Source organism: Aegilops tauschii, chromosome 1 (assembly GCF_002575655.3).
Source record: "Aegilops tauschii subsp. strangulata cultivar AL8/78 chromosome 1, Aet v6.0, whole genome shotgun sequence".
Taxonomy (NCBI): domain Eukaryota; kingdom Viridiplantae; phylum Streptophyta; class Magnoliopsida; order Poales; family Poaceae; genus Aegilops; species Aegilops tauschii.
Genome location: NC_053035.3, coordinates 130,687,147 through 130,709,227, shown reverse-complemented (window position 1 = coordinate 130,709,227; position 22,081 = coordinate 130,687,147).

The following is a 22,081-nucleotide window of genomic DNA, read 5'->3' as shown; positions in this document are numbered from 1 at the left end:
TTGGAAAGGGGAATTCCTACAGGCAGTTGGCTCTGATACCAACTTGTGACGCCCCCGATTTGACCGTACACTAATCATGCACGCAAATGTGTACGATCAAGATCAGGGACTCACGGGAAGATACCACAACACAACTCTATAACATAAATAAGTCATACAAGCATCATAATACAAGCCAGGGGCCTCGAGGGCTCGAATACAAGTGCTCGAGCATAGACGAGTCAGCGGAAGCAACAATATCTGAGTACAGACATAAGTTAAACAAATTTGCCTTAAGAAGGCTAGCAAAAAAGTAGCAACGATCGAAAAGGCAAGGCCTCCTGCCTGGGACCTCCTACCTACTCCTCGAAGCCGAACTCCATGTAGAATCATCCTCGGGATCTCTAGCTCCTGGACTCTAGCATCTGGTTGCGACAATCAGGTATAGAAAGGGGAAAAGAGGGAGAAAAGCAACCGTGAGTACTCATCCAAAGTACTCGCAAGCAAGGAGCTACACAACATATGCATGGGTATATGTGTAAAGGGCCATATCAGTGGACTGAACTGCAGAATGCCAGAATAAGGGGGGATAGCTAGTCCTGTCGAAGACTACGCTTCTGGCCACCTCCATCTTGCAGTATGTAGAAGAGAGTAGATGGTAAGTTCACCAAGTAGCATCGCATAGCATAATCCTACCCGGAGATCCCCTCATCATCGCCCTGTTAGAGAGCGATCACCGGATTGTATCTGGCACTTGGAAGGGTGTGTTTTATTAAGTATCCAGTTCTAGTTGTCATAAGGTCAAGGTACAACTCCGGGTCGTGCTTTTACCGAGGGACACGGCTATTCGAATAGATAAACTTCCCTGCAGGGGTGCACCACATAACCCAACACGCTCGATCCCATTTGGCCGGACACACTTTTCTGGGTCATGCCCGGCCTCGTAAGATCAACACGTCGCAGCCCTACCTAGGCACAACAGAGAGGTAAGCACGCCGGTCTAAACCGTATGCGCGCAGGGGTCTGGGCCCATCGCCCATTGCACACCTGCATGTTGCATACGTGGCTGGAAGCAGACCTAGCCCCCTTAATACAAGCGCGAGCTTACGGTCCAATGCGGCGCGCGCCACTCAGTCGCTGACGTCACGAAGGCTTCAGCTGATACCACGACGCCGGGATACCCATAACTACTCCCGCGTAGATGGTTAGTGCGTATAGACCAAATGGCCAGACTCAGATCAAATACCCAGAACTCGTTAAGCGTGTTATTTGAAGTAACCGCGAACGCCGACCAGGGCCAGGCCCACCTCTCTCCTGGGTGGTCTCAACCTGCCCTGTCGCTCCGCCATAAAGTAACAGTCGGGGGCCGTCAGGAACCCAGGCCCACCTCTACCGGGATGGAGCCACCTGTCCTTTCAGCCCCCTCATCAGAATCACTTGCGAGTACTCCTCGAGCCGACCCAACTTTAGTCACCACATGTGTCATGTATATAATGTATATAGTATATACCCGTGATCACCTCCCAAAGTGATCACGGCCTAGTAGTATAGCATGGCAGACGGACAAGAGTGTAGGGCCACTGATGGAACACTAGCATCCTATACTAAGCAGTAGGATAGCAGGTAAGGGTAACAACTGTAGCAACAATGACAGGCTATGCATCAGTATAGGATTAACCGAAAGCAGTAACATGCTACACTACTCTAATGCAAGCAGTATAGAGAAGGAATAGGCGATATCTGGTGATCAAGGGGGGGGGGGCTTGCCTGGTTGCTCAGACAAGAAGGAGGGGTCGTCGGCGACGTAGTCGACCACAGGGGCATCAGCATCGTCACGGGGTCTACTGAGAAGAGGGGGGAGAAACAGTAAATACATAGCAAGCAAGTGCATAACAGGACAACAGGCAGAGCTAGACGTGTTCCAACGCGGTATGAGGTGATACCGGTGTAGGGGGGAAACATCCGGGAAAGTATCCCCGGTGTTTCACGTTTTCGGACAAATGAACCGGAGGTGAAATGTTGCAGGTTCACTATGCTAGGGACGCGTGGCGGACGAACAGACTGCGTATTCGGATTCGTCTCGTCGTTCTGAGCAACTTTCATGTAGAAAGTATTTTCATCCGAGTTACGGATTATTTTTTATGATTTTCTAAAGATTTAATGATTTTCTGAATTTTAATTAATTATTTAATTCAACATTATCCAAAACAGTGTTGCGATGACATCACCATGACATCATGCTGACGTCAGCAGTCATCTGACACGTGGGTCCCACATGTCATTGACTGATTAGGGTAATTAGGGTTAACTAATTAATTAACTATTAATTAAACTAATTAATTAAATTAGATTAATCGAAACAGGGTTAATTAACTAATTAATTAACTAACTAATTAATTATTTTTATTTTTATTTATTTATTTATATATTATTATTCTTTTTAATTCCCTTTTTTCTTTTTCTTTTTTTATTTACGTTCTGGGCGCGGGGCCCACCTGTCTGTGGCCCATAGGGGGTTCGGGCCCAGGGGCAGTGGCTCAGGGGCGCGGGGCCCCACCTGGCAGTGGCCCAGGGGGCCGACCAGGGCGGGCGCGTGGAAACGGGTGTGGGCGAGCGTGGGCGTCCGACGGGGCGGACCCGAGCGGAGGCCGTTGGGGCACCGCGGGCGGCTCGCCGACGGGCAGCGACTGGTGCGGGCAAACCGGGCGGTGGCCGCAGCGGACAGGGCGAGGAGGGGGAGGGGCGACAGCGCGGCGCACGGGGAAGGAGCAGCAGTGGCGGAGAGCGCCGTGGGACGACACGCAGTGGGCGCTGGTCGCAGGCGCGTGCGGGCGCGCACTTCACGTGGCGGGACAATTGCTGTGCGAGCTGCGACGCGGGCGCGTGCGATGCAGTGGGGGAAACAGGGCGGTGGCGCGGTGCGTCGGCGCGGAGTGACGGGCATGGCCGGACGGTGCAGCATGTGGCCAGGGCGCGGCCCGACCGCGGTGAGCGCGGGGCCGGAGCGCGTGAGGCGTGGTTGCGGCCGGAGCAGAGCATCGGTGGGCGCGGCGGTAGCGCGACAGAGGAGAAGGAGGGGGAGGGCCTCACGAGGGGTTTGCAGGGCACGGGGCAGTGGGGGTCGAGGAGGACGACGGAGATGACGGGCGGCGACGGAGTCGTGGCGGCGCGGGGCTCCGGTGTCGGCGAGGCAGAGGCCACGGGCGGGCGCCGTGCGAGGCAGGAGGGGCGATAAGGAGGTCCGGTGACAGGGCGGGGCCCTGTCGAGGACGGGCGCCGACGTCGGGTGGCGCAGGGCGCGGTTGTCGGGGTGGATCCCCGATCCAGATCGGGGGGGAGTGGGAGGAGCGAGGGAGATCGTGGGAGGAGTGGGGCGATTTAGGGTTTGGGGTCGGGGGGAGTGGCCTTGTAGGACAGAGAGCGTGGAGTGGGCCGTGGGCTGGCCGGGCGGCCCAGAGGCCAGTTGGGCCATTCGGCCCAGGGGAGGGGGAGGGGCTTTGCCCCTTTTCTTTATTCGTTGTGTTTTCTGTTTTTGTTCTTTTCCTTTCTCTTTATCTTCTTTTCTATTTCCTCTCATTTCCTAAACATTTTAGTTTAAAAAAAATACATAGGTTGCACCTAATTTAGTAAACTTAATTATGTCACATTCCGAACATTTTAGTATTTGATATTTGAAAACTTTCATTATTTGTCAAAAATTCAAATTTGCTTTTGAAACGTTTTGATCTAACGCGAGGTTAGCAACACTAACAGAGGTGACGTGGCATCGTTAACGTGGGATTACTGTAGTCTAATTATCCGGGCGTCACATCCAGGAACCGGGGTCGTTCCCTCTAGAGTACAATATGAGCCCTCTCTGTCACTTCCCATCGTGAGCATGCCCCCCCTTTCTCTAGGAGATGATCGATTGGGGTTCTTCATGTTCTGGCCGAAAGATTGTTGTTTTTGTTGGTAGAGTAGATGTGATCAATGGATTGTTGTTGATGGAAGGATGAATTTTGGTTTTGCGGGGTGGTGATCATGATCAAGGGTTTGGCGGTCGATTTGGGGTTAAATTAAGGCAGGGTGGATGATTGATGCGGATCCAACTCTGTAGAATCAATTATGTTATTGATGTTGATCTGTTAGACAACTATCATGCAATAAATTTGTTGTTTCACCTTTGCCCTGTTTCCTATCGATTTTAGCTAAGTCTGAACAAGCTCAGTTACACATATACATGTTGATTTCAGTTAATAAATGCTATTAGTTAATGATTGAGTGTAGTAAATGGATGAATGCACTTCGTTTTGTTTGTGTAATGGATCAATGCAGTTGATTAGTTCGAAATGAAATTCATTTATTACATGCACATGAGTTAAGTCTGAAGGAACATGTTCATTTTTTCAAATACTTCAGGAGAAGAAAGCTTGTTGTTCTCAGTTGAATTTGAGCATAATGGCATATTCATAGGGCAAGGAGTTAACAGATCCTACCTTGGCAGTACATATGCTACTTTTATTGCTGTCATGCAGAAACATGGTCACTGCCAATGGTGAAGTACTGTTTGGATAAGTTGGATTACTCCCATGGTTTTCCTAATCTACAAGTGCACTCGTGCTTACCAGGCAAGGACATTGTAGATGGTCTTGTTTGTGTGGATACTGAAGAGGTGATTGTTGCTATAGCCAATGCAAGTAAACAAGCCAAGACTCTCTTGTTAATAGTGGATGAGGAGAATAAGAGCAAAACATTATATGATGATGTGATCATTGATGCCCCCCTCTGCCAAGGGTAATTGCTCCAAGGAAATTGCAAGGTGTGCTGAAGGAGGAGAGGAATAAGAGCATGGAGAGGGAAGAGAGGAAGCAGAGCATGGAGAGGGAAGAGAGGAACCAGAGCATCGGGAGGACAGAGTGGGAGAGGACATAGAAGATGCAGAGCAAGGAGAGGAAGCTGATTCGGATTTTGATAAGAGTGATTATGATGTGGAAGATATGGATGATGATCTATTCCTTAAGAATGTAGATGCAGAAGTTGGTGATAACAATGAGAAGTAAGGATACATAGCAGAGGATGATCCTTTGGATGATAATGATCTGAATCTGTCCAACAGTACAGTCAACATGCAACAATCACCGACTCCTTCACCTCCAGCCACCCTCCACCGTACTCATCGACCTCATCATGGACTACATGCTCACCGAGTGCCAACACTCATCCGGTCATGGTTTTCATCCAAGATCCCTCGTTCGGCGGTGCCCGGTCACTATTTGATGGAATGCCTCTCTCAAGGTCGACAACGGCAGGCGACAAGGCGATGATGAACATGATCCACTACAGCGGTTACCAGGAAGACGGGCAAGTCGATGACCACTACTTGTTGCAGTCGGAGCAAGCGATGCCGACGGACACCAGCAGCCGACGATGCCTGATGCAGACCGGAAGAACGACGAATTGTTGTGTTTCGCATGGTTGGGCACAAGTGTTGATCCGTTTCAAGGTACAAATCAAAGGGGCACAACCACTATTAGGAAAAGGCTTAAGGTGGCCTCTAATGAGTTGCGGGTGCTGCCTGGCACCAACCACATCTATTTTGAAGAAGTTGCAGCATAAAATAAAAATAAGTTCCCGCCACAGCTAAGCGCTCTTCAGTGGTGGGCATTTATTGCCACCCGCCACTCGTAATATCTTATAGACCAGAGTTATTTGCAAAACTTAGCTGGGGCGAGCAGTAAGTATGGCCCACCACGGCTATCAAGATCAGTAGTGGCGGGCATATGTTTTTGCCTGCCACAAGTTATCCTCCCCTGATGGCCAATGTTGGCAGAAATTTTTTGTGGCAGGTATCAATTTTTGCCCGCCACTGTTAGGTCAAATAGCAGTGGCGGGCGCTGGGTGACGCACTCCATAAGATATTTTCCCGCGTGAGCCGCTTTCCACAACACTTTGCAGTGGTGGGCCTTCTGCGGCACTCGCCACTGATTAGATCACATAAGTGTGGGGCAGGCTGATATTGTAGCTTCCCTCCCACAATTTCTTCTTCTTCCCCAACAAGCTCCTCTTCCTCTCCCTCTCCCTCTTACTACTCTCACCATTGGTCACTCTAGCCACTCTCTCACCTCCTCAACCTTATGGGACCCACTTTTTCGTGGCATAGTTACTCCCCAGCCCCACCTCTGCACCCTAATTAACCACCTCCTAAATAAAACATCCCACCACCCTCTCTAACCCTCTAGAGGTAGGGCCACCAAATTAAATAAGTCCAACCACCACATCTCTCTCTTCTTGACTTCGTATGATCGATCGCACATGAACATAGAGACGATTAAGTGATGTCTACTACACAATGTTCTTCTTGTAGACGTTGTTGGGCCTCCAAGTGCAGAGGTTTGTAGGACAGTAGCAAATTTCCCTCAAGTGGATGACCTAAGGTTTATCAATCCATGGGAGGCGTAGGATGAAGATGGTCTCTCTTAAACAACCCAGCAACCAAATGATGAAGATGGTCTCTCTCAAACAACCCTGCAACCAAATAACAAAGAGTCTCTTGTGTCCCCAACACACCCAATACAATGGTAAATTGTATAGGTGCACTAGTTCAGCGAAGAGATGGTGATACAAGTGCAATATGGATGGTAGATATAGGCTTTTGTAATATGAAAATATAAAAACAGCAAGGTAACTAATGATAAAAGTGAGCACAAACGGTATTGCAATGCGTTGAAACAAGGCCTAGAGTTCATACTTTCACTAGTGCAAGTTCTCTCAACAATAATAACATAATTGGATCATATAACTATCCCTCAACATGCAACAAAGAGTCACTCCAAAGTCACTAATAGCGGAGAACAAACGAAGAGATTATTGTAGGGTACGAAACCACCTCAAAGTTATTCTTTCTGATCGATCTATTCAAGAGTCCGTAGTAAAATAACACGAAGCTATTCTTTCCGTTCGATCTATCCTAGAGTTCGTACTAGAATAGCACCTTAAGACACAAATCAACCAAAATCCTAATGTCACCTAGATACTCCAATGTCACATCAAGTATCCGTGGGTATGATTATACGATATGCATCACACAATCTCAGATTCATCCATTCAACGAACACAAAGAACTTCAAAGAGTGCCCCAAAGTTTCTACCGGAGAGTCAAGACGAAAACATGTGCCAACCCCTATGCATAAGTTCACAAAGTCACTGAACCCGCAAGTTGATCACCAAAACATACATCAAGTAGATCACGTGACTATCCCATTGTCACCACAGATAAGCAAATGCAAGACACACATCAGGTGTTCTCAAATCCTTAAAGACTCAATCCGATAAGATAACTTCAATGGGAAAACTCAATCCATTACAAGAGAGTGGAGGGGGAGAAACATCATAAGATCCAACTATAATAGCAAATCTCGCGATACATCAAGATCGTGCCAAATCATGAACACGAGAGATAGAGAGATCAAACACATAGCTACTGGTACATACCCTCAGCCCCGAGGGTGAACTACTCCCTCCTCGTCATGGAGAGCGCCGGGATGATGAAAATGGCCACCGGTGAGGGATCCCCCCCCTCCGGCAGGGTGCCGGAACAGGGTCCCGATTGGTTTTTGGTGGCTACAGAGGCTTGCGGCGGCGGAACTCCCGATCTAGGTTAGGTTCTGGAAGTTTGGGTATATATAAGAGATGTTGGCGTCGGGAACAAGTCAGGGGGGTCTCCGAGGCGGCCACGACGTACGGGGGCGCGCCTAGGGGGTAGGGCGCCCCCCTCGTGGGTACCTCAGGACTCTTTTGGTCCATCTTCGATACTCCGTGGGCTTCTTCTGGTCCAAAAAATAATCTCGGTGAAATTTCAAGTCAATTGGACTCCCTTTGGTTTCCCTTTTCTGCGATACTCAAAAACAAGGAAAAAACAGAAACTGGCACTAGGCTCTAGGTTAATAGGTTAGTCCCAAAAATATATAAAATAGCATATAAATGCATATAAAACATCCAAAAAAGATAATATAATAGCATGGAACAATCAAAAATTATAGATACGTTGGAGACGTATCAAACATCCCCAAGCTTAATTCCTACTCGTCCTCGAGTTGGTAAATGATAAAAACAGAATTTTTGATGTGGAGTGCTACCTAACAGAATTTTCAATGTAATTCTCTTTATTGTGGCATGAATGTTTAGATTCAAAAGATTCTAGACAAAGATTTAATACTGACATAAAAATAGTAATACTTCAAGTATGCTAACCAAGCAATTATGTCTTATCAAAATAACATAGCCAAAGAAATCTTATCTCTACAAATCATATAGTTTGGCCATGCTTCATTTCCGTCACACAAAATGCTCCCATCATGCACAACCCCGATGACAAGCCAAGCGATTGTTTCATACTTAGCCTTTTCAAACTCTTTCAACTTTTACGCAATATATGAGCGCAAGCCATGGACATAGCACTATGGATGGAATAGCATATGATGATGGAGGTTATGTGAGAAGACAAAAAAGGAGAAAGTCTCACATTGACATGGCTAATCAACGGGCTATGGAGATGCCCATCAATTGATGTCCATGCGAGGAGTAGGGATTGCCATGCAACGGATGCACTAGAGCTATAAATATATGAAAGCTCATCAAAAGAAACTAAGTGGGTGTGCATCCAACTTGCTTGCTCACGAAGACCTAGGGCATTTTGAGGAAGCCCATCATTGGAATATACAAGCCAAGTTCTATAATGAAAAATTCCCACTAGTATATGAAAGTGACAAAATAAGAGACTCTCTATCATGGAGATCATGGTGCTACTTTGAAGCACAAGTGTGGTAAAAGGATAGTAGCATTGCCCCTTCTCTCTTTTTCTCTCATTTATTTTTATTTTTATTTTTTTATTTTTTTGTTTGGGCCTTCTCTTTATTTTATGGCCTATTTTTTTCGTCCGAAGTCTCATCCCGACTTGTGGGGGAATCATAGTCTCCATTATCCTTTCCTCACTGGGACAATGCTCTAATAATGAAGATCATCACACTTTTATTTACTTACAACTCAAGAATTACAACTCGATACTTAGAAAAAAATATGACTCTTATGTGAATGCCTCTGGTGGTGTACTGGGATGTGCAATGAATCAAGAGTGACATGTATGAAAGAATTATGAAGGTGGCTTTGCCACAAATACGATGTCAACTACATGATCATGCAAAACAATATGACAATGATGGAGCGTGTCATAATAAACGGAACGGTGGAAAGTTGCATGGCAATATATCTCGGAATGGCTATGGAAATGCCATAATAGGTAGGTATGGTGGTTGTTTTGAGGAAGATATAAGGAGGCTTATGTGTGATAGAGCGTATCATATCACGGGGTTTGGATGCACCTGCGAAGTTTGCACCAACTCTGGAGGTGAGAAAGGGCAATGCACGGTACCGAAGAGGCTAGCAATGATGAAAGGGTGAGAGTGTGTATAATCCATGGACTCAACATTAGTCATAAAGAACTCACATACTTATTGCAAAAATCTACAAGTCATCAAAACTAATCACTGCGCGCATGCTCCTAGAGGGATAGATTGGTAGGGAAAGACCATCGCTTGTCCCTGACCGCCACTCATAAGGAAAGCAATCAAAGAACACCCCATGCTTCAAATTTGTCACACAACGTTTACCATACGTGCATGCTACGGGACTTGCAATCCTCAACACAAGTATTTCTCAATTCCACAATTACCCAACTAGCATGACTCTAACATTACCACCTTTATATCTCAAAACAACTATCAAGTATCAAACTTCTCATAGTATTTAATGCACTCTATATGAAAGTTTTTATTATACCCATCTTGGATGCCTATCATATTAAGACTAATTTTATAGCCAAAGAAAATTACCATGCTGTTTAGGACTCTCAAAATAATATAAGTGAAGCTTGAGAGTTCATCTATTTCTTCAAAATAAAACCACCGCCGTGCTCTAAAAAGATATAAGTGAAGCACTAGAGCAAATGACAAACTACTACAAAAGATATAAGTGAAGATCAATGAGCAGTCGAATAATTATGTAACTATGTGAAGACTCTCTAACATTTAAGAATTTAAGATCTTGGTATTTTATTCAAACAGAAAGCAAAACAAAAGAAATAAAATAACGCTCTAAGCAAAACACATATCATGTGGTGAATAAAAATATAGCTTCAAGTAAACTTACCGATGAACGAAGACGAAAGAGGGGATGCCTTCCGGGGCATCCCCAAGCTTAGGCTCTTGGTTGTCCTTGAATATTACCTTGGGGTGCCTTGGGTATCCCCAAGCTTAGGCTCTTGCCACTCCTTATTCCATAGTCCATCGAATCTTTACCCAAAACTTGAAAACTTCACAACACAAAACTCAACAGAAAACTCGTAAGCTCCGTTAGTATAAGAAAATAAATCACCACTTAGGTACTGTTGTGAACTCATTATAAATTCATAGTGGTGTAATATCTACTGGATTCCAACTTCTCTATGGTTCATACCCTCCGATACTACTCATAGATTCATCAAAATCAGCAATCAACACAAAGAAAACAGAACCTGTCAAGAACAGAACAGTCTGTAGTAATCTGTATCATTCGAATACTTCTGTAACTCTAACAATTCTGAAATAAATTGGTGGACCTGAAGAATTTTTCTATTAATCATCTGCAAAAAGAATCAACCTAAAATCACTCTTTAGTAAAAAAATGGCAACTAATCTCGTGAGCGCAAAAGTTTCTGTTTTTTACAGCAAGATCGCATAGACTTCACCAAAGTCTTCCCAAAGGTTCTACTTGGCACAAACACTAACTAAAACATAAAACCGCATCTAAATAGAGGCTATATGAATTATTTATTACTACACAGGAGCAAAAGCAAAGGACAAAAATAAAATTGGGTTGCCTCCCAACAAGCGACGTTTAACGCCCCTAGCTAGGCATGATGATTTCAATGATGCTCACATAAAAGATAAGAATTGAAACGCAAAGAGAGCATTATGAAGAATATGACTAGCGCATTTAAGTCTAACCCACTTCCTATGCATAGGGATTTTGTGAGCAAACAACTTATGGGAACAATAATCAACTAGCATAGGAAGGCAAAACAAGCATAACTTCAAGATTTTCAACACATAGAGAGGAAACTTGATATTATTGCAATTCCTACAAGCATATATTCCTCCCTCATAATAATTTTCAGTAGCATCATGAATGAATTCAACAACATAACTATCACATAAAGCACTATTTTCATGATGCACGAACATAGAATTTTTATTACTCTCCACATAAGCAAATTTCTTCTCATGAATAGTAGTGGGAGCAAACTCAACAAAATAAATATTATGTGAAGCATAATCCAATTGAAAATTAAAATCATGATGACAAGTTTCATGGTTATCTTTATTCTTTATAGCATACGTTTCATCACAATAATCATCATAAATAGGAGGCATGCTTTCATCATAATAAATTTGCTCATCAAAACTTGGGGGACTAAACATATCATCTTCATCAAACATAGCATCCCCAAGCTTGTGGCTTTGCATATCATTAGCATCATGGGTATTCAAATAATTCATACTAACAACATTGCAATCATGCTCATCATTCACATATTTTATGCCAAGCATTCTATGTAATTCTTCTTCTAGTACTTGAGCACAATTTTCCTTTCCATCATTTTCACAAAAGACATTAAAAAGATGAAGCATATGAGGAACCCTTAATTCCATTTTTTTTGTAGTTTTCTTTTATAGACTAAACTAGTGATAAAACAAGAAACAAAAATATTCGATTGCAAGATCTGATATACCTTCAAGCACTCACCTCCCCGGCAACGGCACCATAAATGAGCTTGATGTCTACTACACAACCTTCTTCTTGTAGACGTTGTTGGGCCTCCAAGTGCAGAGGTTTGTAGGACAGTAGCAAATTTCCCTCAAGTGGATGTCCTAAGGTTTAGCAATCCGTGGGAGGCGTAGGATGAAGATGGTCTCTCTCAAACAACCCTGCAACCAAATAACAAAGAGTCTCTTGTGTCCCCGACACACCCAATACAATGGTAAATTGTATAGGTGCACTTGTTCGGCGAAGAGATGGGTGATACAAGTGCAATATGGATAGTAGATATAGGTTTTTGTAATCTGAAAATATAAAAACAGCAAGGTAACTAAAAAAGTGAGCACAAACGGTATTGCAATGCGTTGAAACAAGGCCTAGAATTCATACTTTCACGAGTGCAAGTTCTGTCAACAATAATAACATAATTGGACCATATAACTATCCCTCAACATGCAACAAAGAGTCGCTCCAAAGTCACTAATAGCGGAGAACAAACGAAGAGATTGTTGTAGGGTACGAAACCACCTCAAAGTTATTCTTTCTGATCGATCTATTCAAGAGTCCGTAGTAAAATAACACGAAGCTATTCTTTCCGTTCGATCTATCCTAGAGTTCGTACTAGAATAACACCTTAAGACACAAATCAACCAAAAACTTAATGTCACCTAGATACTCCAATGTCACCTCAAGTATCCGTGGGTATGATTACACGATATGCATCACAAAATCTCAGATTCATCCATTCAACCAACACAAAGAACTTCAAAGAGTGCAACAAAGTTTCTACCGGAGAGTCAAGACGAAAACGTGTGCCAACCCCTATGCATAAGTTCACAAGGTCATTGAACCCGCAAGTTGATCACCAAAACATACATCAAGTAGATCACGTGAATATCCCATTGTCACCACAGATATGCACATGCAAGACATACATCAAGTGTTCTCAAATCCTTAAAGACTCAATCCTATAAGATAACTTCAAAGCGAAAACTCAATCCATTACAAGAGATTAGAGGGGGAGAAACATCATAAGATCCAACTATAATAGCAAAGCTCGCGATACATCATGATCGTGCCAAATCATGAACACGAGAGAGAGAGAGCTCAAACACATAGCCACCGGTGAGGGATCCCCCCCTCCGGCAGGGTGCCAGAACAAGGTCCCGATTGATTTTTGGTGGCTACAGAGGCTTGCGGCGGCGGAACTCCCGATCTAGGTTATGTTCTGGAAGTTTGGGTATATATAAGAGGTGTTGGCGTCGGGAACAAGTCAGGGGAGTCTCTGAGGCGGCCACGAGGTAGGGGGCGCGCCCAGGGGGTTAGGCCCCCCCTCGTGGGTGCCTCGGGAATCTTCTGGTCCATCTCCGATACTCCGTGGGCTTCTTCAGGTCAATTGGACTCCGTTTGATTTTCCTTTTCTGCGATGCTCAAAAAACAAGGAAAAAACAGAAACTGGCACTGGGTTCTAGGTTAATAGGTTAGTCCCAAAAATCATATAAAATAGCATATAAATGCATATAAAACATCCAAAACAGATAATATAATAGCATGGAACAATAAAAAATTATAGATAATTTGGAGACGTATCAGCAAGATACGCATGTTTTAGGGGAGAAAATTCTTGTTCTAAAATCTATTTTAATTAGAGTAGTCATTGTATGAGAATGAATGCGTAGTTGACGTTGGAAATATGCCCTAGAGGCAATAATAAAGTGGTATTATTATATTTCCTTAATCATGATAAAGGTTTATTATTCATGCTAGAATTGTATTGACCAAAAACTTAAATACATGTGTGGATACATTAACAAATACCGTGTCCCTAGTGAGCCTCTACTAGACTAGCTCGTTGATCAAAAGATTGTTAAGGTTTCCTAACCATAGACATGTGTTGTCACTTGATAGCGGGATCACATCATTAGGAGAATGATGTGATGGACAAGACCCATCTGTTAGCATAGCATATGATCATTCGGTTTATTGCTACTGCTTTCTTAATGTCAAATACATATTCCTTCGACCATGAGATCATGCAACTCCCGGATACCGGAGGAATACCTTGTGTGCTATCAAACATCACAATGTAACTGGGTGATCATAAAGATGCTCTACAGGTATCTCCGAAGGTGTCTGTTGAGTTGGCATGGATCGATATTGGGATTTGTGTAAGTGCATCTAGTGCCACCCCTAGTTGGTTTTGGAGTATTGACAACAAACTTGGTTGAGGGACTAATGTGTTTGTGAGAATTGCAGGATAACACAGGTAGTAGTCCCACATTGACTTGGTTTACCTACCGGAGATAACCCCTAAAAATGTGTGAAGACATTGAAGACAATGGTGGTCTATGAAGATATTCACAATGAAGATTATGACTAGAAAAGACATTCACGTGAAGACTATGGAGTGCAAAGACATAGTTGTTTCGTAGCTTCCTTTTATTCTTTGTTGAGTCATAGGAACCACCGTACTGTTAAGTGGGGTCCAAGTGAACAAAGTCAGAGTGACTGAAGTGATGCTCAACCAAATCCTATGTCTTCGAGCGAAGACGATGAGAGCAAATCTTATCCAGAGCTGGATGAGTCAGCTTTACTTGTAGCCCAAGTCAAGCTGCCGCGTGTGTTTGAAATCTGACCGTTGGAAACGTGTCAGTTCCTTAGTGACCCAGGGTCATTTCGGACAAATCAGGTCGGGTTGCCTCCTGGCTATAAATAGCCCACCCCCTACACCATAAATTGGTGGCTGCTCAGAGTTAGTGCACGACTTTTGCCGTTTGAGAGCAACCCACCTCCGAAGCATTTGAGAGAGAGATCCTTGCGAGGACAAAGGCCAAAACACCCTGAGACAAAGAGTGTTAGGCATCACTGAAGTCTTTCTATCTGCGTGAACTGAAGACTTATTACACTTGAGGACTGTGTATCCTCCGGCCGGTTAGGCGTCGCGTTGTGAGCATCCAAGAGTCATTGTGGATTGCTGGTGAACGAAGTCTGTGAAGGTTTGGAAGTCTACCTTGAAGACTTACCAGAGTGATTGGGCGAGGACTAAGTGTTCTTAGCTCAAGGGGAATAAGGTGAAGACGCGGTCTTCTGAGTTGAATCTCAGCCTCCCTAACCAGACGTACAGTTGTCACAACAACTGGAACTGGTCCAACAAATCCTTGTCCTCACCAAGCAACTAGTTCTATCTCCTCCCTCTCTTTACTTACAGTTTGTCTTCATGAAGTCATTGCCTGCTTGCACGATCTGATTGACTTCGGCGTGTGAAGACTGTTGTTGTTTGGCTTCATACTATCTTCCATCCCGATCCATACTTCCTAGCTGCTAATAGTCTTCGTGCTTTCACTTCATTGCTTACTTGACTATGGCTTGTCTAGGATAGTCTACCTTCCGCTGCATATCAATAGATTCATTTCTATTGTTTGTCTTCAAAGCCCCCGTGTTTTGAAGACTTTCATAAAAATCGCCTATTCACCCCCCGTCTAGTCGATAACTAGCACTTTCAATTGGTATCAGAGCAAGGTGCTCCCTTGTTCTGCGTGATTCGGTTTAACCACCTGGAGTTTTAGCTATGTCGACTGCAGGGATAATCAAAGTCTCCGCTGCGTGCCCTGTCTTCAATGGCACTGATTATCCCTACTGGAAGAATAAGATGCGTATGCATCTTGAAGCCATTGATGTCGACCTTTGGTATGTCATCAAGAACGGCGTTCCCAAGGCTAGTGAAGGTTTCACCCCTGCTAATGTCAAGAGGTCCATTCAACTGGATTCTACTGCCAAGAACATCATCTGTGGTCATCTGACCAAAGGACAGTATGGTCGTGTGAGAGCTCTGGAAACTGCGAAGCTAGTCTGGGACTGGCTCTCCAAGGTCAATGAAGGCGTCTCAACCCAAAGAGACTCAAGGATCAGTGTTCTTCGCAACCTCTTCAACCGCTTCAAGAGAAGTGACAATGAGAATGTCCAGCTCACATTTGATCGCCTCACTGATATCACAAATGAGCTTCATGCTCTCGGTGCTACTGAGATCACCAAGCATGAAATAGTCAAGACACTCCTGAGATCTCTGGACAACTCGTTTGACACCCTTGCCCTGATGATTCAAGAACACCCTGACTTCAAGACTCTCGATCCGTCTGACATAGTTGAGAGGCTCAACACACATGAGTTCCAGTTATCTGAGAAAAGAGATATCTATGGTCCCAGCTATGGCCGTACTCGCGCTTTGAAGGCAAAGGTTGTTTCCTCATCTAAAGAAGAATCTGACTGCAGTTCTGGGGATCCTGAAGACATTGGAAAGGAGCTTGCTATGCTTGTGAAGAAGTTCCAGAAATTCACCAAGAAGAAAGGCTTCAGAAAGTCTTCAAGATCCAGCTCGAGAAATGATAAAGCTTCTACTCATGACCACAAGAAGAGAACATGCCACAAGTGCAAGAAACCTGGTCACTACATCTCTGAGTGTCCACAGTGGGACAAGAACAACAAGAAGAAGAAAAGCAAGGAATATGATTCTGATGACAAGAAGAAGAAATCCTCAAAGTCTTCTTCCAAGTCTTCGTCCAAGTCTTCATCATACAAGAAGAGCTCATCTGGCAAGGCTTGTGCTTTTGTTGGCAAGGAGATGGATTCAGAGGAGGAGTCTGCTTTTGAGGAGGCAGAGGTGGAGTCTGAGGAGGAGTCCGACTCTGGCGTTGCAAGTCTGGCTCTAGCTACAGCCTACGTTGCCAAGTCCATCTTCAACACTGAAGACAATGGCTCCATCACCAACGCTGATGCTAATGACAAGGACGACTCTGCCCCCACCTACTGCTTCATGCCACACGGTGCCAAGGTAAACTCACGCGATGCCTACTTTCAAACATCAAGTGAAGATGACTCTGACTGTGAATCCAAACCTAGTTACAAAACACTTGCTAAAATTGCAACTGAACAACAGAAAGCTATGGAACATATTCAAGAATTGCTAGACAAAAACGATGACCCGTTGGACGCGGAAATGACCCGATCTCTGTCCTTAATTGAAGATATCAAAAATCTTCATGTTAAGTACGAGGAACTTGAAAGTCGTCACGAAACACTCTCAACAACTCATGAAAAGCTTTCCTACGATTATCTTCAAAGGAATCAAGAACTTGAGAAATTGAGAGCGGCTCATGAAGATCTTCAAAAGGAGAACGAGTCACTTCGCACTCAATAGATCAGTCCCGCTCAGGAAGGATTTGAACCACCATGTCTAAAATGCCTTGAGCGTGATAACGCTACCTCTGTTGCTGAATGTTCTACTGATGCTACTGTTGCAATATCTTCAACTACTGATGTGGTAACTAACCCCTCTGCCGAGGATACCACTACTATTGTTGATGAGAATGCCAGGTTGAAGACATTGCTTGAGACGGGAATGTACAAAAGTCTCAAAGGGCATCAGACACTATGCGATGTCCTCAAAAAGCAGATTCTGAACCGAAACCCTAGGAAAGAGGGTGTTGGGTTCGAGAGGAAAATGAATGTTGATGGTTCTTACTAGAAGCCTGAGCAGTACCCCAAAACCACATGGGTTGCTGCAAAGGGTCCTTTAGTGGATCCATCCACCTTATCTGGCTTCACTTGTGCTAACCCGATTATCATTGATGAATCCCTTGATGCAAACTATAAATTGTTTTAGAATCAGACTGGTGAAGTGCTTGCCAGGTATATTGGTACTAACTGCAGGAATGGACCACCTTTAAAGAGGATCTGGGTGCCCAAGAGTTGTCTTGAGAATCTTCAGGTGAATGTCATCATGACACCACCAGGGAAGAAGACAAACCCCAGACCAAAGGCTTCATATGGTCCAAAGGCTTCATACAGACAGAGGACTCACCAGAGTCACCCTAACGCCAATGTTTTGCAGGGAAATCATACTCAGACTTGTGAATATGAGCATGTTTCTTCAAACCGCTATGTTCATAAGACCAAGAACTATTCTGCTTATTCTTATGAGTATTATTCACCTCCTGCAAGGCTATTTGCTAGGGCTCCAAAGCCGAAGTTCTCAGATGCTGCACTTAGACTCATTGCTTCAAAGCCACCCCTGAGAATGTGGGTGGTTAAGAAACTTAACTCTCTTTGCAGGGAAAGGTCTCCAGCCGGAAATCAAAGGCGTCTGATGCTATTGCTGGGGACCTAAAACATCTTGTGGGGCGCAAGATAAAATGCCCAAATGGTCTTACTATGTATTTTGTTCCTGGTTTCCTTGACAGTCATCCTATCTACCCTAACCAGGATCTAAACTTTCATAATCCACTCGTTAGTCAAATGTTTATGCTTCACAATACCCTTGGTGAAGCCTATCCCCCTAACTGCACTGTAGGGTATGACACCAAAGGCTTCAGAATGGCTTATGGACAGTGGATGCACTAATCACATGACTGGTGATCGAAATCTTCTCATGGACTCAACCTTACGTCCATCTGACAAGAGTCACATCACATTTCCTGACACTGGTAAAAGCAAGGTATTGGGTCTAGGTAGAGTTGCAATCTTAAAGGATCAGCACATGGATAAAGTGATGCTTGTTGAATCCCTTGGTTTCAACTTAATGTCTGTCTCAATGCTTTGTGATTTGAACATGATTGTGATATTTGGAAAATATCGTTGCCTTGTTCTAATGGAATCTGACAAGTCTCTAGCCTTTGAAGGGTATCGAAAAGATGATCTGTATATGGTAGATTTCTCAGCAGGACCACAGATGGCCATATGTCTTCTAGAAAAAGCTTCAGAATGTTGGCTCTGGCATCGAAGGCTAGGGCATGCTGGCATGAGGAACTTGTACACACTCGCGAAGAAGAAACATGTCGTAGCATCGAGGGCGTCAAGTTCAAGAAGGATCATCTGTGTGGTGCCTGCGAAGCTGGAAAGATGACAAGGTCCAAGCATCCCTCGAAGACAATCATGACGACATCTCAACCCTTCGAGCTGCTTCACATGGACTTATTTGGCCCTACTCACTACCCTACTCTTACTACCACTGCTTGCCTCTATGGTTTTGTCATTGTTGATGACTATTCAAGATATACATGGGTGCATATAATCCTTTACAAGAATGAAGTGCAGGATGTCTTTAGACGATTCGCGAATCGTGCCATGACGAACTATGGCATCAAGATCAAGCACATCAGAAGTGACAATGGCATAGAGTTCAAGAACACAGGCCTCGACACTTATCTTGATACATTGGGCATCACTCATGAGTTCTCAGCTCCATACACACCTCAGCAGACTGGCATCATGGAGCGCAAGAACAGAACACTCATTGAGATGGCTCGGACGATGCTTGATGAGTACAATACTCCAAGGAAGTTCTGGCCTGAAGCCATTGATACTGCATGCCACGTCATCAACCGTGTTTATCTTCACAAGCTTCTAAAGAAGACATCCTATGATCTCCTAACTGGTAAGAAGCCAAACGTCAGTTACTTCAGAGTATTTGGTGCTAGGTGCTGGATCAAGGATCCACATCACACTTCAAAATTTGCACCGAAAGCACATGAAGGTTTTATGCTTGGTTACGGAAAGGACGCACTCCTACAGAGTCTTCAACCTCTTTCACTATAAAGTGGTTGAAACTGTGGATGTGCGGTTCGATGAGACTAACGGCTCGCAAAGAGAGCACCTGCCAAATGTGCTAGATGAAGTCCCTCCTAGTGAATCGGTTAAGCTTATGGGTACTGGAGAAATCATACCTTCAGAGGCACAGGCTGAAGAAGAACTTATCATTTCTGCGCCCAATCAACCTGAAGACACTACTCAGCCTGAAGCCAATGCTGAAGAAGAAGACAATGGTCAACAAGGGCAAAATCTTCGTCCAGTTCATCCTCGTGTTGCAAATGAAGTACATATTGAGAAGATAATTGATAGCATCAATGCACCTGGTCCACACACTCGTTCAAGAGCAACACAACTAGCAAATTTCTGTGGGCACTTTGCATTTGTCTCTATATCTGAACCCAAGAAAGTTGCTGAAGCCTTCATGGAACCTGAATGGATTCAAGCTATGCAAGAAGAGCTTCAACAGTTCGAGCTGAAAAATGTGTGGGAATTAGTCAAGCGTCCTGACCCTCGCAAGCACAAGATCATAGGCACCAAATGGATCTATCGCAACAAACAAGATGAGCATGGTCAAGTTGTCAGAAACAAGGCTCGTCTCGTTGCTCAAGGATACACTCAAGTTGAAGGGATTGACTTCGATGAAACATTTGTTCCGGTGGGTAGGCTTGAAGCCATTCGCATACTGGTAGCCTATGCCAACCATCACAACATCCTTCTGTATCAAATGGATGTGATGAGTGCCTTTCTCAATGGCAAGATTGAAGAAGAAGTGTATGTTGCACAACCACCTGGCTTTGAAGATCCAAAACATCCTGATATGGTATACAAGCTCAACAAGGCACTGTATGGCCTCAAACAAGCCCCTCGTGCTTGGTATGACACACTCAAAGACTTCCTGAAGAGCAAAGGCTTCAAACCTGGTTCCCTGGATCCCACTCTCTTCACGAAGACATACGATGGTGAACTGTTTGTGTGCCAGATCTATGTGGATGACATTATCTTCGGCTGCACTGACAAAAGATACAGTGATGAGTTTGGGCACATGATGCAAGAGCAATATCAGATGTCCATGATGGGTGAGCTGAAGTTCTTCCTAGGTCTTCAAATCCGCCAGCAGAGCAACAACATCTTCATATCTCAAGAAAAATACCTCAAAGATTGCCTGAAGAAGTTTGGAATGCAAGACTGCAAAGGTTACACAACGCCAATGCCAACCAAAAGTCATCTGGGCCCCGACGACAATGGTAAAGAGTTTGATCAAAAGGTATACTGCTCCATGATTGGTTCTTTACTCTATTTATGTGCATCTAGGCCAGATATCATGCTTAGCGTTTGCATGTGTGCCCGATTCCAGGCGACACCAAAGGAATCGCATCACTTAGCTGTGAAGCGAATTCTTCGATATTTGGCTTACACCCCAACATAGGATTATGGTATCCAAAGGGCTCAGAGTTTGATCTAGTTGGATTCTCAGATGCTGATTATGCTGGTGACAAGGTTGATCGCAAGTCCACATCCGGCACATGTCATTTTCTTGCACCATCTCTTGTCTGTTGGTCTTGAAAGAAGCAGAACTGTGTGTCTCTCTCCACTGCTGAATCTGAATACATTGCTACTGGATCTTGATGCGCTCAGCTACTATGGATGAAGCAAACTCTCAAGGACTATGGCATCCACCTGAAGCAAGTGCCACTTTACTGCAACAATGAAAGCGCCATCAAGATTGCCAACAACCCAGTTCAGCACTCGAAGACAAAGCACATTGAAATTCGTCATCACTTTCTCAGAGATCATGTCATGAAGGAAGATATTGATATCATTCACGTCAAGACTGAAGAGCAATTGGCAGATATCTTCACAAAGCCCTTGGATGAGAAAAGGTTTTGCAAGTTGCGCTGTGAGCTAAATATCTTAGAATCCTCAAATGTCCTGTGATTGGACACACTCCTAACGCTTATGCATGTTGATGACTTAGATGTGAAACACACGAAGTAAAGTATATCTTCAATAAATGAAGACATACACTCTAAGTGTGAATACATTAACATGGAATTTGACTTCGGAGCGCCATGATAACTGTGCGTCGTGTCTAGGTCTAATACTTCCTATACGGTGGGTAACGCCACCACCAAATTCTTGTTTGAAGTATTTCATTTGGTGTCACATTTGCAAAGTCTTCGCATTTGGTTTGTCTTCAACATTGATTTGACTTCATGTTTACCTTCACAATGTTGATTTGGTCTTATACTGATATATACATATAGTTGTGTTCAGTCCTCTACAACATTCACTTATAGCTATGTCTTCATGTTTGAATCTTTTGATCTAAGTGAATGTGATCGGACCCTAACCCCCTCTATGCTTCTACCTCAGATTCTATCTATCTAAATCATATGCATTCTATTGAATCTATCGATTGTCTTCTCTGAGTCCTTGTCAGAAGAAGACACAGAGACAAAAGTTGAATCTATTTTAATGCTATTTCCTTATTGCTTGAAACCCGGAGAAGCCGGAACGACCACCCGACAATCCAGGCGTGCGTGGGAACATGGAACAACTTTCAATGTGTTGCATGCATGCCACGTGTCCTTCAAATGTGAACCACCAGGGGCACCTACGTAATTACGCTGTGCTGTCCCTTTCCTTATATATACTCAACTCACCGCGGTCATTATCTCTTCTCCCACCT